A 16,287-nucleotide genomic window follows, 5' to 3' on the forward strand; every position below is an offset into this window, starting at 1 on the left:
TATTGGAATAGAGTAGAATTTCTAAATTTGCTGATGACACCAGACTTGGGGGTGTGGCAAACAGCGAGGATGATACCAATTGACTGCAACGGGATATAGAAAGGCTAGCAGAATGGGCAGACAAGTGACAGATGGAATTTAATACAGAGAAGTGTGAGGTGATGCATTTTGGCAGAAGGAACAGAGAGAAGCAATATACACTTAATGGCACAGTTTTAAAGAGTGTGCAGGGACAGAGGGACCTGGGAGTTAATGTGTATAGGTCCCTGAACGTGGCGAGACATATTGAGAGAGTGGTTAGCAAAGCATATGGGATCTTGGGCTTCATAAATAGAGGTATTGAGTACAAAAGTAGCAAAGTTATGCTGAGATAACAACAGAAAATGCTGGAAAAACTCAGCAGGTCAGGCAACATCCATGGAGAGAAATTTGAGTTGACGTTTCGGGTTGAACCCTTCTTCAAAACTGGAAAGAAAAGAAACTAGATCGAAGGCAGGGCTGCGATCGGACAAAAGAATAAAAGAAACAAAAGAAGTAAAAGAGATTAGAAGCTAGACGAGATGGTAATGGGCTGGGATTAGGTGTAAAGTGTACTGGCAGGGCAAAAGATAGCTGCCAGGTGTGAGAGAGAAACAAAAGGAAAGGTGGGGGGGGGGGGGGGGAAAGGAGTGGAAAAATTACAAGAGAAAATGAAATGGGGGCCGAGCTTATGATCTGAAATTGTTGAACTCGATAGAGAGTCCGGAAGGCTGCAGAGTGCCTAATCGGAAGATGAGGTGCTGTTCCTCGAGTTTACGTTGAGCTTCCGTGGAACAATACAAAAGGCCAAGGACGGTGAGGTCCGAGTGGGAATGGAGCGGTGAATTAAAATGACAGGCGACCGGAAGCTCGGGGTCACCCTTACGGACTGAACGGAGGTGTTCCGCAAAGCGGTCACCCAATCTGCGTTTGGTCTCCCCAATGTAGAGGAGACTGCATCGTGAGCAGCGAATACAGTATACTAGATTGCGAGAAGTACAAGTAAATCGCTGTTTCACCTGGAAGGGGTGTTTGGGGCCCTGGACAGTGGGAAGGGGGGAGGTATAGGGGCAGGTGTTACATCTCCTCCGCTTGCACGGGAAGGTGCCAGGCGAAGGGGAAGGGCTGTTTGGGGTGATAGAGGAGTGGACTAGGGTGTCTCGGAGGGAGCGGTCCCTGCGGAATGCTGAAAGGGGAGGGGAGGGGAAGATGCATTTGGTGGTGGGATCACTTTGGAGGTAGCGGAAATGCCGGAGGATGATCCGTTGAATGTGGAGGCTGGTGGGGTGAAAGGTGAGGACAAGGGGAACCCTATCGTGGTTCCGGGAGGGAGGGGCAGGGGTGAGGGCAGAAGTGCGGGAGATAGAACTGACACGGTCGAGGGCAGTGTCAACCACGGTAGAGGGGAATCCTCGGTTGCGGAAAAAGGAAGACATGTCTGAAGCACTGGTGTGGAAGGTGGCATCGTCGGAGCAGATACGGCGGAGATGGAGAAACTGGGAGAATGGAATAGAGTCCTTACAGGAAGTGGGGTGGGAGGAAGTGTAATCCAGGTAGCTGTGGGAGTCAGTGGGCTTGTAGTGAATATTGGTTGATAACCTATCCCCAGAGATGGAGACGGAGAAGTCGAGGAAGGGAAGGGAAGAGTCAGAGATGGACCAATGTGAAGGTGAGGGAAGGGTGGAAATTGGAGGCAAAGTGAATGAAATTGTCAAGTTCGGGGCGAGAGCAGGAAACGGCACCGATACAGTCATCAATGTATCGGAAAAAGAGGTGAGGGAGGGGACCCGAGTAGGACTGGAACAACGATTGTTCCACATAGCCCACGAAAAGGCAGGCATAGCTAGGACCCATGCGGGTACCCATGGCAACACCTTTGATTTGGAGGAAATGAGTGGAGTTAAAGGAGAAGTTGTTCAATGTGAGAACAAGTTCAGCCAGGCGGAGGAGGGTCGTGGTGGATGGGGACTGGTCGGGCCTCTGTTCAAGGAAGAAGCGGAGCGCCCTCAGGCCATCCGGGTGGGGGATGGAGGTGTAGAGGGATTGTACGTCCATGGTGAAAAGGAAGCGGTTGGGGCCTGGAAACTGTTAAAGTGGCAGAGGGCGTCCGAAGAGTCGCGGATGTAGGTGGGAAGAGACTGGACAAGGGGAGAAAAGATAGAGTCAAGATAGGAAGAGATAAGTTCCGTAGGGCAAGAACAGGCTGAAACGATGGGCCTACCAGGGCAGTCCTGTTTGTGGATCTTGGGAAGGAGGTAGAAGTGGGCTGTGCGGGGTTGGGGAACTATGAGGTTGGTGGCAGCATGGGAAAGATCTCCAGAGGAGATGAGGTCAGTGACAGTCTTGGAAACGGTGGTTTGATGTTCGGTAGTGGGGTCATGGTCCAGGTGGAGGTAGGAGGAGGTGTCGGAGAGTTGGCGTTCAGCTTCCGCTAGGTAGAGGTCAGTACGCCAAACAACAACAGCACTACCCTTGTCAGCGGGTTTAATGACAATGTCAGGGTTGGATCTAAGAGAATGGAGTGCTGCAAGTTCAGAGGGAGGTAGGTTGGAGTGAGTGAGGGGAGCAGAGAAATGGAGATGGCCGATGTCACGGCGGCAGCTAGCGATGAAAAGATCTAGAGAGGGTAAGAGGCCAGGGGGAGGGGTCCAGGTAGAACGGGAATTCTGCAAGCGGGAGAAAGGGTCAGTTGTGCGGTGGGAAGACTCCTGGCCAGAGAAGTGGGCACGGAGACGAAGGCGGCGGAAAAAGAGCTCAACATCGTGCCGAGCTCGAAATTCATTGAGATGGGGGCGTAAGGGGATGAAGCTCAGGCCTTTGCTGAGGACTGATCGTTCAGGGTCAGAGAGTGGAAGGTCAGAGGGGATAGTGAAAACGCGGCAGGGGGTGGGATTGGGAGAAGGGGGGTCAGAGGAAAGTGAAGGGGAAGAAGGTTCCGGAGGGGCGTTGGTGTCCAAGAGTTGATGAAGCTTGCGATCCTTGACATCGGAAAGGAAGAAGAAAAGTTTTTTGTTGAAGCGTCGGATGAGTCGAAGGATGAAATGGAACTGTGGACCCGGACAGCTTTGAGATAGAGTGCGCCGGTGTTGCTGAAGAGAGAAGTCGAGTGTGTTCATGTGGTGCCGCATGGCGTTGAGCGTGGATCTCAGGGTGCGGCGAGAGCAGTAGTTCGAGGAACGATGAATATCTTGGAGATATTTGTAATCCTGGGTGGATCCGAAGCACGAAGGGTGGAAGTTTAGTTGGAATCCACGTGGAGTAAGTCGGAACCGGAGACAGTTGCTGAGGAAAATGATGTGGCTGTGAAACCGAGTCTTGGCAGATACCTGATCAAACACGAGAAGGGAAACTGAAAGTAATGAAGATAAACAAGGTTGAAGAGCCAAACGGAGATCCCGTCGAAGAGAAGAGCAGAACTTCTTCAAGGTAGGCATTCCTAGAAGAGGTGTGGCAGTGAACCAAACACTAGTACGATAGCAAAATACTGCAGATGTTGTAAATCCGAAATAACAACAGAAAATGCTGGAAAAACTCAGCAGGTCAGGCAACATCCGTGGAGAGAAATTTGAGTTGACGTTTCGGGTTGAACCCTTCTTCAAAACTGGAAAGAAAAGAAACTAGATCGAAGGCAGGGCTGCAATCGGACAAAAGAATAAAAGAAACAAAAGAAGTAAAAGAGATTAGAAGCTAGACGAGATGGTAATGGGCTGGGATTAGGTGTAAAGTGTACTGGCAGGGCAAAAGATAGCTGCCAGGTGTGAGAGAGAAACAAAAGGAAAGGTGGGGGGGGGGGGGGGGAAAGGAGTGGAAAAATTACAAGTGAAAATGAAATGGGGGCCGAGCTTATGATCTGAAATTGTTGAACTTGATATTGAGTCCGGAAGGCTGCAGAGTGCCTAATCGGAAGTTATGCTGAACCTTTATAAAGCGCTGGTTAGGCCACAACTGGAGTATTGCATCCAGTTCTGGTCACCACACTTTAGAAAGGATGTGAAGGCACTTGAGAGGGTGCAGAGGAGATTTACCAGAATGATTCCGGGGATGGAAGGCCTTAGCTACAAGGACAGGTTGGAGAAGCTGGATTTGTTTTCATTAGAGCAAAGGAGGTTGAGGGGTGAGTTGATCGAGGTGTACAAGATTATGATGGGTTTGGATAGGCTAGACGGGGAAAAGCTGTTCCCACTAGTTGATGGTACAAGGACTAGGGGACACAGATTTAAGGTTTTGGGCAAGAGATACAGAGGGGATGTGAGGGAAAACTTTTTACGCAGCGAGTGGTGATGACCTGGAATTCGCTGCCGAAGGAAATGGTGGAAGCGGAGACACTCAATGTTTTCAACAGGAGACTGGATAGGCACTTGAGGGAAATAAACTTGCAGGGCTACAGGGATAGAGCGGGTGGGTGGAACTGACTGGGTTGCTCTACAGAGAGCCGGCACGGACTCGATGGGCCGAATTACCTCCTCCTGTGCCATTATGACTCTATAATAGGTTTGTCAGCAAAGTTGATGCCCATGGAATAAAATGGACAGTGGTAGCATGGATACAAAATTGGCTAAATGACAGGAAACAGAGAGTAGTGGTGAACGGTTGTTTTTCGGACTGGAGGAAGGTAGACAGTCGTGTTCCACAGGGGTCGATACTAGGACCACTGCTTTTCTTGATATATATTAACGACTTGGACTTGGGAGTTATTAAATCCGTGTGTTAATGGAGACACGGAATGCAGGAGTTGGTTTAACAAGTCTTTACTGAATGGAGACCATCTGAAAACTGAAACTACAGAAGCCTGCCAGGGCCTTTTATACAGTGATGGTCACTGCCGGTACTGCAGCCTGAGACCAGTTATTCCCTTAAAGGGACATACACAACAATTCCTCCCCTTTTAGATAAACAGTACATAACATTCATTTAACAACTAAATAATAACTAATTACAATTACGGTTGCTAGATACATTAGTTGAAGTTGAGCAATTATAAGTTCAGTCTTTGAGGAGGCTTCCTGATTCTGTCTGGATAACGCCTCTTTGGGATATCAGGTTCTTCTGGCAAGGTTGAGTCGGGATCAATGCCGTCGTTTGGTTCGTCTGCTTCCAATATCACCGATTCTGCGGTAGATGCAATTGGTACTTCGGTTTCATCGCCAGGTGTATCAGATCGTGGTGTGGAGTTGAGGTTTTCCAGTGACTCTAGAATCTGGTCAGCATGGCGTCTTACAATGCTTTCTCCAACGTCCACGGTATACATTAGAGGTCCTTGCCGTGTACAGATCGTTCCTGGCTGCCATTTCTCTGTGCGGTAGTCCCGGGCCAAAACTGGTTGACCTATCTTAAAACTCCTGGTCGGCCTTTCATTCATATTCTGAAACTGCCTGTTCTCCACATCTCTTCTGACGTTTGGCTTAACCAAATCCAAGCGGCATCGTAGTCTTCGATTGAAGAACATGGCTGGAGTTTGGTTGGTAACCGCATGTGTCGCATTCCGGTAGGCAAACAAGAAGTTATCCACCTTGTGTTGTAGGGGTATATCTTCATTACACATTGCCTTGATAGCCTTCTTGAATGTTTGAACAAACCTCTCGGCCAATCCATTAGTGGCTGGATGATATGGGGAGGATGTGTAATGCTTAACACCATTGTTCTTTAAGAACCTCCGGAACTCTTCAGACACAAACTGTGGTCCATTGTCAGAGCAAATCTGTTCAGGCAGCCCATTCCTGGCGAATATGGTTCGTAAGACTGTGATAGTTTTTTCTGTGGTGGTTGAGGACATTTTTATTACCTCTGGCCACTTTGAATGTGCATCCACCGCAATTAAAAACATCAAGTCCATAAAGGGACCAGCAAAATCAACGTGCACCCTTTGCCATGGAGATGAGGGCCACTCCCATGGATGTAGAGTGGCTTGTGGTGGGGCGTTTTGGACCTTCTGGCATCCTGTACAGCTCTTGGTCATCTCTTCAATTTCTCTATCAATTCCCGGCCACCACACAAACGCTCTGGCTAAGTTCTTCATTTTTACTCCTCCCAGATGACCCTCATGAAACTCATTGAGCACTCTATCCTCCAATTTGGGTGGAATTACTACTCTGGATCCACACATCATGGTTCCTCTGCACACTAACAGCTGTTCTCTTCTCTGCGAGAATGCTGGCAGCAGTGGTTCGCCATGTGCTGGCCATCCCTTCACCGTTAAATCATAGACCCAGGAGAGTGTCGGGTCATTTCGTGTTTCTTTTTCTATGTTTGCATTCGTCACAGGGAGACATTCGACAATAGTCGAGTGGAATAACTCCACTGGATCCACTGCCAGTTCTTCTTCCACCGTCGGCAACGGTAGGCGCGACAATCCATCAGCATTCCCATGCTGTTTAGTTCCTTTGTACACGATGTCATATTGGTGTGCCCCTAGGGAAAGGGACCACCTCTGTAGCCGTTGTGCCGTCATTATCGGTACGCCCTTCTGAGGGTTGAAAATGGAGACGATAGGTTGATGATCAGTTAGTAGAGTAAATTTCTGACCGTGCAGGTAGTGATTGAACTTCTTCACCCCCCCCACACCAGGCTGAGGGCCTCTCTGTCAATCTGGGCGTAGTTACGCTCGGCTGAAGTTAACGAGCATGACACAAAAGCTATCGGCCTCTCTGAACCATCAAGGAATTTATGTGACAGTACCGCCCCAATGCCATAGGGAGATGCATCACACGCCAGTCTTATCGGTAGTGATGGGTTGTAGTGAGCCAATATTTCTCTTGAAGTGATTAGGTCCTTACTCTTCTGAAAGGCCCGCTTACATTCATTGCTCCATTTCCATGCTACTCCCGTTCGTAGTAGGGCGTTCAGTGGATGCAGAATTGTGGACAAATTCGGCAAAAACTTATGGTAGTAATTCACCAATCCGAGGAATGACCTCAGTTGTGACACATTTTCAGGCGCTGGAGCCTTAACTACCGCTTCAATTTTGTCAGGGGACTTATGTAACCCCTCTTCATCAATCACGTGGCCACAATACGATATCTGTTTCTTAAAAAACTCGCACTTGGGGCGATTGGCTCGTAGCCCATGTTCACGTAGTCTAGTGAGCACCTGCTCTAGGTTGGCAAGGTGTTCACTGTCATCTTCACCTGTCACTAGGATGTCGTCCAAGTATGAGTCCTCGGAATCCCTTGTAGGACTTGTTCCATCGCTCTTTGCCATATCACCGGAGCTGATGCTACTCCGAATACCAGTCGATTATACTGGTAAAGACCTTTGTGAGTGTTTATCGTGGGATACTTCCCAGAGGATTCTTCAACCTCCATCTGCAAATATGCTTGCGCTAGGTCAATTTTTGTAAAACGCTTCCCTCTGGATAGTGAGGCGAAGATATCTTCTATCCTTGGAAGAGGATATTGTACTGTGTGAAGGACTGGGTTCACTGTCACCTTGAAGTCCCCACAGATGCGAACCTTCCTTGGCTCCTCAGACTTATTGTTTAACGTTTTCTTCATGACAGGAACGATGGGTGTCGCCCACTCGCTCCAGTCTACCTTAGATAACACGCCTGGATTCTCCAGCTCTGCCTTGACGGCTGGGCAAATTGCATATGGTACCGGTCTTGCTTTGAAAAACTTGGGAATTGCATTCTCCTCTATTTTTAGCAAGGCGGTTACGCCTTTAAGAGTGCCCAGTTCTTGTTGAAATACCTCTTTGGCGTCAGCTAAGATTGTTGACAATCGTCCAGGAGTGACGTCGTCATCCTTTTTACCAGCCACCGTCAGTGCCTGAATGGAGTGCCAGTCTAAACTTATCTTTCTGATCCATTCACGTCCCAATAACGGTGGTCCACCATCTTGCAGAATGTAGATACAATTTCCGTATTTTCTTGCTGTTGTATTCGACAGGCACCCTTATTTTTCCTCTGGGGTATACTTTTTGCCCCGTATACGTCCTCAAGACAATGGATGTCTCTCTCAAAGGTATGTATGAGAATAGCCGCTCGTAGTCTTGTCGATTCATGACGGTTAGAGCTGATCCTGTATCCAATTCCATTTTGACTTGAGACCCTGCTATCGTGAGGGTGACCCAAATGGTTCGGTGATCCTCTTTTGCGATTACGTTGTGAAGTTTGAGACAGCTTAGTCTCTTGTTCCCGGATTCACTATCGCTCATCTGGTCTTCGGAACTACTGTCCGTCATCTTTTGTACTTTCCTGTACGGTTCCTTAGTAGCCTTTTTATTGTCGTTGGTCTTCTTCTCAGACCTGCAAACTTGTGCAAGGTGTCCCATCTTTCCGCATTGCCTGCATATTTTGTCCTTGGACCAGCAGTCCCTTCTGGTCATGGTTTGTTCTGCCGCAGTGATAACATTTTGCAAATCCTCGTGTCATTTCGTGGGTGCCGTATTCCTGTGGCTTTTGTTGTATTTCCGCAGCTCCCCTTGCTGCTGCTTCGTACGATACTGCCACGCTGAAAGCCTTATCTTAGCGTCAGCTCTTTCTCTGAGAGTAACCTCTTCTGGGCTCCTTCACTCAGTAGTCCACAGACAAATTTGTCCCGTAAGGTATCTGTCAGTCCTGCTCTGAACTGGCAGTGCTTTGATAGCTTGCGTAGTTCCGTAAGGTAATCAGCATTGCTCTCATTTTTATGCTGATTTCTCCTGTGGAATTTAAATCTTTCTGCTATCAGCAGCGGTGTAGGATTTAGGTGTTCCTGTAGGATAGCAACAATTTCGTTAAAACGCTTCGCCTTCGGTTTGGCTGGAGTAATCGGGTCCCGCAATAGGCCGTACGTTCTTGCACCCATTAAATTTAGCAACACCGATGCCTTTTTCCCCTCGGCTATTTCGTTTGCCTCGCAATATACCTCGACTCTTTCCACATATGTGGTCCAGTCTTCTATTGCATTATCGAAGGCAGTGATATCGCCAGTCTTTGGCATCTTGAAAATCTAAGATGGCGTCTCCTGCGCTTTTCCTTCGTCCCCGATGGATCAAAATGGCACCTCCCGTGCTTTTCCTTCTTCCCCGAGTTAAAATGGCGCCTCCCGCGCTTTCTGCCGCTGCTGTCAACGCCGCTCTCCGCGGTATTTTAATTTTTAACCATTCCCGTCGTGGAGCGGACCCTCTGGGACACTTCCCTCCCTCTTCTTAGGTCCGAATGCTGCCCAGCTGCGAAGCACCGGTCGCGCCCTGTGTGCTCCACCCTATCTCTCTCTCTTTGCTTCCCGACTCGCTGCCCGGCCCCGTTGCAGAGCCATCCGATCGAGCTCTAGCCCGCCGTAGCCCAGGAAGGATCAGTGCACTACCTGCCACCAGCCCGATTAGCTGGGAAACCACAGACTGGGGAACCAAGCCTGGCTCTTGACAGTCTCCCCTGCAAGTTTTCAATCCAATGATTTGGAGGGCGGTTGCCCACGGTCGACGCCCGTTTCTTGAGTTTCGTTGGATTATTTATTTTTTTTCTTTTCTGGCTTCGACCTTCAATAACGTCGTCTGAGGTGCTGCCGAGTTGCAGGTAAGTTCGTTTCTTACTCGTCGCCAGTATTAAATCCATGTGTTAATGGAGACACGGAATGCAGGAGTTGGTTTAACAAGTCTTTACTGAATGGAGACCATCTGGAAACTGAAACTACAGAAGCCTGCCAGGGCCTTTTATACAGGGATGGTCACTGCTGGTACTGCAGTCTGAGACCAGTTATTCCCTTAAAGGGACATACACAACAGGAGTACAGGGCACAATTTCAAAAATTGCAGATGACACAAAACTTGGAAGTATAGTGAACAGTGAAGAGGATAGCGATAGACTTCAAGAAGACATAGATAAGCTGGTGAAATGGGTGGACACGTGGCAGCTGAAATTTAACGCAGAAAAGTGCGACGTGATACATTTTGATAAGAAGAACGAGGAGAGGCAATATAAGCTAAAGGGTACAATCCTAAAGTGGGTGCATGCACAAATTGTTGAAGGTGGGAGGGCAGGTTGAGAAAGCGGTTAAAAAGCATACGGGATCCTGGGCTTCATAAACAGAGGTATAGAATACAAAAGCAAGGAGGTTATGATGAATCTTTATAAAACACTGGTTCGGCCTCAACTGGAGTATTGTGTCCAATTCTGGGCACCACACTTTAGGAAGGATGTGAAGGCCTTAGAGAGGGTGCAAAAAAGATTTGAGAGAATGATTCCAGAGATGAGGGACTTGAGTTACGTGGATAGACTGGAGAAGCTGGGGTTGTTGTCCTTGGAGCAGAGAAGGTTGAGAGGAGATTTGATAGAGGTGTTCAAAATTATGAGGGGTCTGGACAGAGTAGAGAGAGAGAAACTGTTCCCATTGGCAGAAGGTTCGTGAACCAGAGGATACGGATTCAAGGTGATTGGCAGAAGAACCAAAGGTGACATGAGGAAAAACTTTTTTATGCAGGGATTGGTTAGGATCTGGAATGCACTGCCTGAAAGGGTGGTGGAGGTAGACTCATTCGTGGCTTTCAAAAGGGAATTGGATAAGTACTTGAAGGGGAAAAAAAATTGCAGAACTACAGGGAAAGGGCAGGGGAGTGGGACTAGCTGAAGTGCTCTTGCAGAGAGCTGGCATAGGCTCGATGGTCCAAATGGCCCCCTTCTGTGCTGTAACCATTCTATGATTCTATGAAAAGTGTGATACTCTTAACATTGAAAATCATTGTCACAGAGCCACCTTCGGTGTAACAGATAATACAGGCAGTATAATGTGTTTTTCAATTAGTGTATCTTCCCTTGAAAGTTTTAGACGAACCATGTGTCCCATATGCCAAAATGAGTATATAATAGATATATATATGAATTTATTCTGTTCAGTATAAAGTTAAAAGCTGGTAAGGTCTAAGGTAGTTGCCCAGGTCCAAAGTGTCTAGCTTCTGGGAGATGACTTTTGTCTGCAACTTCCAATAGAATATTAATGTGTTAAATAAACCAGGAAATTATTGTTGGGTGATGTGAATGATACCCTCCTGTGGCTCATTCAATTTAGAAATGGCAGTATCAGAGGAACTGTTACTCAATGAAGTCTAACACATTTAATGCCTACTTGGAATTTACTATGCATTCCAGGCACAAACGCATGTGAACCAGGGTTGTCTCATAAAATGGAACCTACAGCTGGTGCTAGGTTGGGTTGTAGACTGTTGCTAAAGTGACTGGCCTGGATTTTCCACAGTTTTATAGCAGGTGAAATGGGGCCAGAACATGTTACACCCATGTTAAGTGCATCCGTCATTTTCTACCAGAATTTAAATTTTATTTAAATGTTGTAGGCATCCAATTTTGCATGTTAGACATTGAATGAGGCCCCATTCCAATTCTACTCCTAGAAAACATGACAAGGCTAACACAGAAATCATTTAAAGGCCATTTTAAGTACACAGAAAAGTCTTATTAAAACTGTATTATAGACACATTTCTCCTGATTTTTGCAAAAAAAACCCACAGCACCTGGGTTGTCTGCTGCTCACTTCTTCCCTCATGAGATATTCTCCAGCGGGAATAATGTTTTTCTTTTCTTTGGCTATACTTCTCTACATATTTTATTTGGAAGGGTAAAGCTGTGTAGTAGTAAAAAAAAAAGCTAGGCTGGTCAGGCAGCACAGGAGGCATTTGGCACCACCCGCTGGTACGTAGAAATATATTGAAGTTACAAATTGGAAACAGGCCATTGAGCCCTACCAGTCCGCGTCGGCATTTACCCCCAACGCGAATAAGTAGTTCTAATCACATTTACCTACCCTGTTCCCATATCCCTTCATCCACTTATCCAACCAAATCTTTGATGGGAAATACGTCAACATTTCTTGGAAACCACGTGACTCAGACTGCAGACATTGTGACCCCAAATAAACATGTTATTTGAGACTACAGAAGACACAATGTCTCGGACCTGGATGAACATGTTACCATTAATGGCCCAGTAATTCCGTTCCAAATGCGTGAGTACGGTTGGGGTACTCGCGCGTCTGGCCGGAGGAAATGCCGGTTTTCAGCATGCACAGCGCATGCGGGGAAAACCGGCATTTCCTGTCCTCTGAACGAAGGGGTTCAGAGGCAGAACGCGCGCGACTGCACAGGCAGCGCGTGCGCAGTAAAATTCCTTTTTTTTTTTTCCCCAGAGTTGCGCGCGTGTAAAGGCCTCCGGTCTTTACGCGTGGAAAAACAAGACGTAAGTATTTAGTTTTTCAGGTAAGCGGGCTTTTAGTGCAATGTAGAAATTTTTTTTCCACAGGTTTGTTATTTTTAAAGAATTTACAGGATGGTAAGTTTAGTTTTAGACCCTATTTTTAAAAAATTTATTTTTTTCAAAAAGTTGATTAATTGTTTAAAACATTTTTAAAAACTTATTTATAGTTATTATAATCAGTGGGATGTTTTTTAAAATTTTATTTAAAGTTAAAGTAGTGTTTTGGCAGCCCATACTTTTCATGAGTTTGACAGCTCTTTCTGTCAAACTCATGAATGAGTTTCCCCTCCCCTGATTGGCTGCACAGTGCTCACCTGATCCCAGCCGGCACATCGCACTAACTACGCCGCTGGATCAGGTAAGCACATCGCACCGACAGCTGAACCGGGCCAGTGACAGGAAATGCAAGCAGGCCCGGGCTTCAGATGTCGGCGCGCAGGGTGAGTGCAGATCGGGGGCTTGCACGCGCGGCAAGCCCCCGATCCTAATTTCAGGGCCATTGTAAAAAGACTTTGCAACCAGCAAAAGAACTTTGCAACTAGACACGTTGCAAAAAGGACTTTACAACCAAACTCGTCAATCAACTGACACCTGCGAACAGCAGAAAGTTATAAAAAGACCCTTAGCCGGACTCTCAGCGCTGCGGTCGGTGGGGAAGACAGACCCCACATCTCGGAGGACGTGCAAGAAAGACCTCAAGTGCTGCAGAACTGATCACTCCACTGCCTTGACGCAAAACTCTCAGTACAGGTTGTATATAATTATAAACAGTAGTTTAGTTTACTGGACTGTTTTATTATTTGGCTCTCTATTGCTTGAGTCCATAGATCCTGGTTAAATTGAATATTGATACTAACCTTGGAAGCAAATTCCACAGCCTCACAACTTCCTGTGTTTAAAAAAAAAAAAAAAAGTTTCACTTTCTGTCTGTTCTAAATCTCTTACATTTAATCTTGAATATATGGCCCCTCATTCATAAACGGCCATTTATGTTGTTTCTCTAGGGGTTACAGCAAGAGATCAGCAGAATCTGTTTCCTGGGAGCTGCCATGGTTTTTATTTTGAGCTGGTCAACCATTCCCACCCTCTAAAATCACAAAGAAAAATCTCTCGAGTGGCTCCTCAGTGATAAAGGCTAACCTCCACAACCATGGCTAACGACATTCATATGCTTTCCACTTGAGCACTGGTACATGAGGTCCATTTATTAACCAGAATAAAAATGGAGCAGATGAATGAAATTCTGATTCAGATGCTTGGATCAATTGGGGATGGGAGAGTCTAGAATATATCCCAGCTAGAATGTCACAGATTGTTGTGGCGTGCTGCATGCTTCACAGCTTTGCTTTGAAAAGAAAACAAACCATGCATTTGTCAGAGGACTCCCACTACATACAGGTTAGTTGCTGGTTTGTCCTTTTAGGCTGCTGCTTAACTTCTGAGTTTTTTTGACCTATCTTCTGCCTTCTACAACTGATTTCTGACTTCTGTTAATAAGTTCTTGTTAACTGGATTACTTTTGTCTGCTTTCAAAACAGTTTTGCTGCAGTCATAGATGGTCTGGTACAAAGGAACAGGAGTAGGCTATTCAGCTCCTCAAACCTGTTCTGCCATCTAATGAGATTGTGGCTAATCTGTATCTGATAGGAACCGGAGGACAAGGAGGAGCAGCCAGAGAAGAGAGTGCAGCAGCAGCTGGGAGAAGAGGAAGGCACTGAACAGGAGACCAAGGGCTAGAAATTCGGGGGTTTAGCACCACCCGTTACCGCCAGATTCGGGGGAAAATAATAGTGGTCACCGCACTTCCGCCGGGCCCCACAGCCGCTGCCATTTTCAGCTGGGCGGCAGCGCTGCCGATGTCCATGCACGCGAAAATTATGTAGATTATGACATCAGAGTGTGCAATGCTCACTTGATGCCCGATCTGCGAGTTTGAACTTTGCCGCTCCACTTACCGGCATGCCTTAAGTGCGATGAGCTGAGCAAGCGTTGACAAGCATGAAGGAGGCTCCAGCAGTGGCTTTTAAAGAGATCATCAGCAAAACTTGCACCTGACATGTTTCTCCAGTTTGACTGGCTCTGTGCAACTTTCTGCAACCCCAGCAGCTTTATTAACTTCTTTCAAGGTTCTATGGTAACAGCGACTGTTGTTGCAAGTGGAGAACGCCTTTATTATTTAAAGGCTTCTGCTCACAACACTGGCTCAGAATCATGGGGGCTCTACTGTCAGCTCCCCTCGTGCTCGAGTATCTTAGGGAGAGGGAGTGGAGGCAGTGAAGGAGAAGTTGCGCGCAGAGGGAGGAGGAAGAGGAGGAGGGCCATGAGGGCTCTCAACAGGAGGCCTTACCCACCTAGGGTCTTCTGAGAGCACTTCTCATATCCACTTAAGCGAGAAGCAGTGTATTGGGAGGCTCCGCTTCACTAAGGAGGTGGTCACAGAACTCTGCCAACTCCTGCAACCAGACCTGCAGCCTGAGAGCAGGGCGACCACAGCACTCCCAGTGGCAGTCAAGGTCGCAGTGGCCCTCAATTTCTTCGCCAGTGGATCCTTCCAGTCTACAGCAGGAGACATAGCTAACATCTCCCAATTCGCCATCCATTGCTGCATCTGGGAGGTCAGAGGCTTTCTACACCAGAAGGGACTATGTTTTCTGCTCTCTGAGCAGAGAGAAGCAGGACGAGCGCACATGTGGCTTTGCCAGGATAATGGGCTTCCCCATGGTGCAAGGTGCCATCGACTGCACACACGTGGCTTTTCAGGCGCCGCATAACAATCCCAAGATGTTCCGCAACCGCAAAGGCTACCCCTCACTTAATGTGCAGTTGTTGTGCAACCACGCACAGCACATCATGATGGTCAATGCCCACTCTCCTGTCAGCAGCCATGATGCCTTCATCCTGTATCAGTCCAGCAATCTTCCAGCCACCACAGCAAACTCGAGGGTGGCTGCTTGGAGACAAGGGCTATCCACTCTGCATCTGGATCATGACTCCGCTCCGCAAACCCACCACTCATATAATGAGAGCTATGCTTTCACCAAGAACATCATCGAGCAGACTGTCAGGCTACTGAAGCAACAGTTTCACTGCCTTGACCGCTCGGGAGGAGCCCTCCAGTATTCAGCGGAGGAGGTATTCCATTTCATGGTGGTCTGCTGCATACTTCACAACTGGGCCATCATGAGGGAGCAGCCCTTACCAGGGATTGAGGGACCACCTCAGGAGGAGGAGGAAGAAGAGGATGATTTTTTTAAAATTAGTTTATGGGATGTGGTCGTCACTGGCGAGGCCAACATTTATTGCCCATCCCCAATTGCCCTCGAGTATGTGGTGGTGAACCACCTTCTTGAACCGCTGCAGTCCGTGTGGTGAAGGTACTCCCACAGTGCTGTTAGGGAGGGAGTTCCAGGATTTTGACCCAATGACTATGAAGGATCAGTGATATACTTCCAAGTCAGGATGGAGGGGAACTTGGAGGTGGTGGTGTTCTCATGCGTCTGCTGCCCTTGTTCTTCTAGGCGGAAGAGCTCGTGGGTTTGGGAGGTGCTGCGGAAGAAGCCTTGGTGAGTTGCTGCAGTGCATCTTGTAGATGGTACACATTGCAGCCACGGTATGGTGGTGGTGGAGGGAGTGAATGTTTAAGGTGGTAGATGGGGTGCCAATCAAGCGGGCTGCTTTGTCCTGGATGGTGTCAAGCTTGAGTGCTTGGAGCTGCACTCATCCGGGCAAGTGGAGAGTATTCCATCACACTCCTGACTTGTGCCTTGTAGATGGTAGAAAGGCTTTGGGGAGTCAGGAGGTGAGACACTCACCGCAGAATACCTAGCCTCTGACCTGCTCCTGTTACCACAGTATTTATGTGGCTGGTCCAGTTAAGTTCCTGGTTAATGGTGACCCCCAGGATGTTGATGGTGGGGGATTCAGCGATGACAATGCCACTGAATGTGAAGGGGCGGTGGTTAGACTCTCACTTGTTGGAGATAGTCATTGCCTGGCAATTCTGTGGCGCAAATGTTACCTGCCACTTATCAGCCCAAGCCTGAACGTCATTCAGGTCTTGTTGCATGCGGGCATGGACTGCTTCATT

This window comes from Somniosus microcephalus, chromosome 5 (genome assembly GCF_052327205.1).
Source record: "Somniosus microcephalus isolate GS21.2 chromosome 5, FLI_Smic_1.0, whole genome shotgun sequence".
Lineage (NCBI taxonomy): Eukaryota > Metazoa > Chordata > Chondrichthyes > Squaliformes > Somniosidae > Somniosus > Somniosus microcephalus.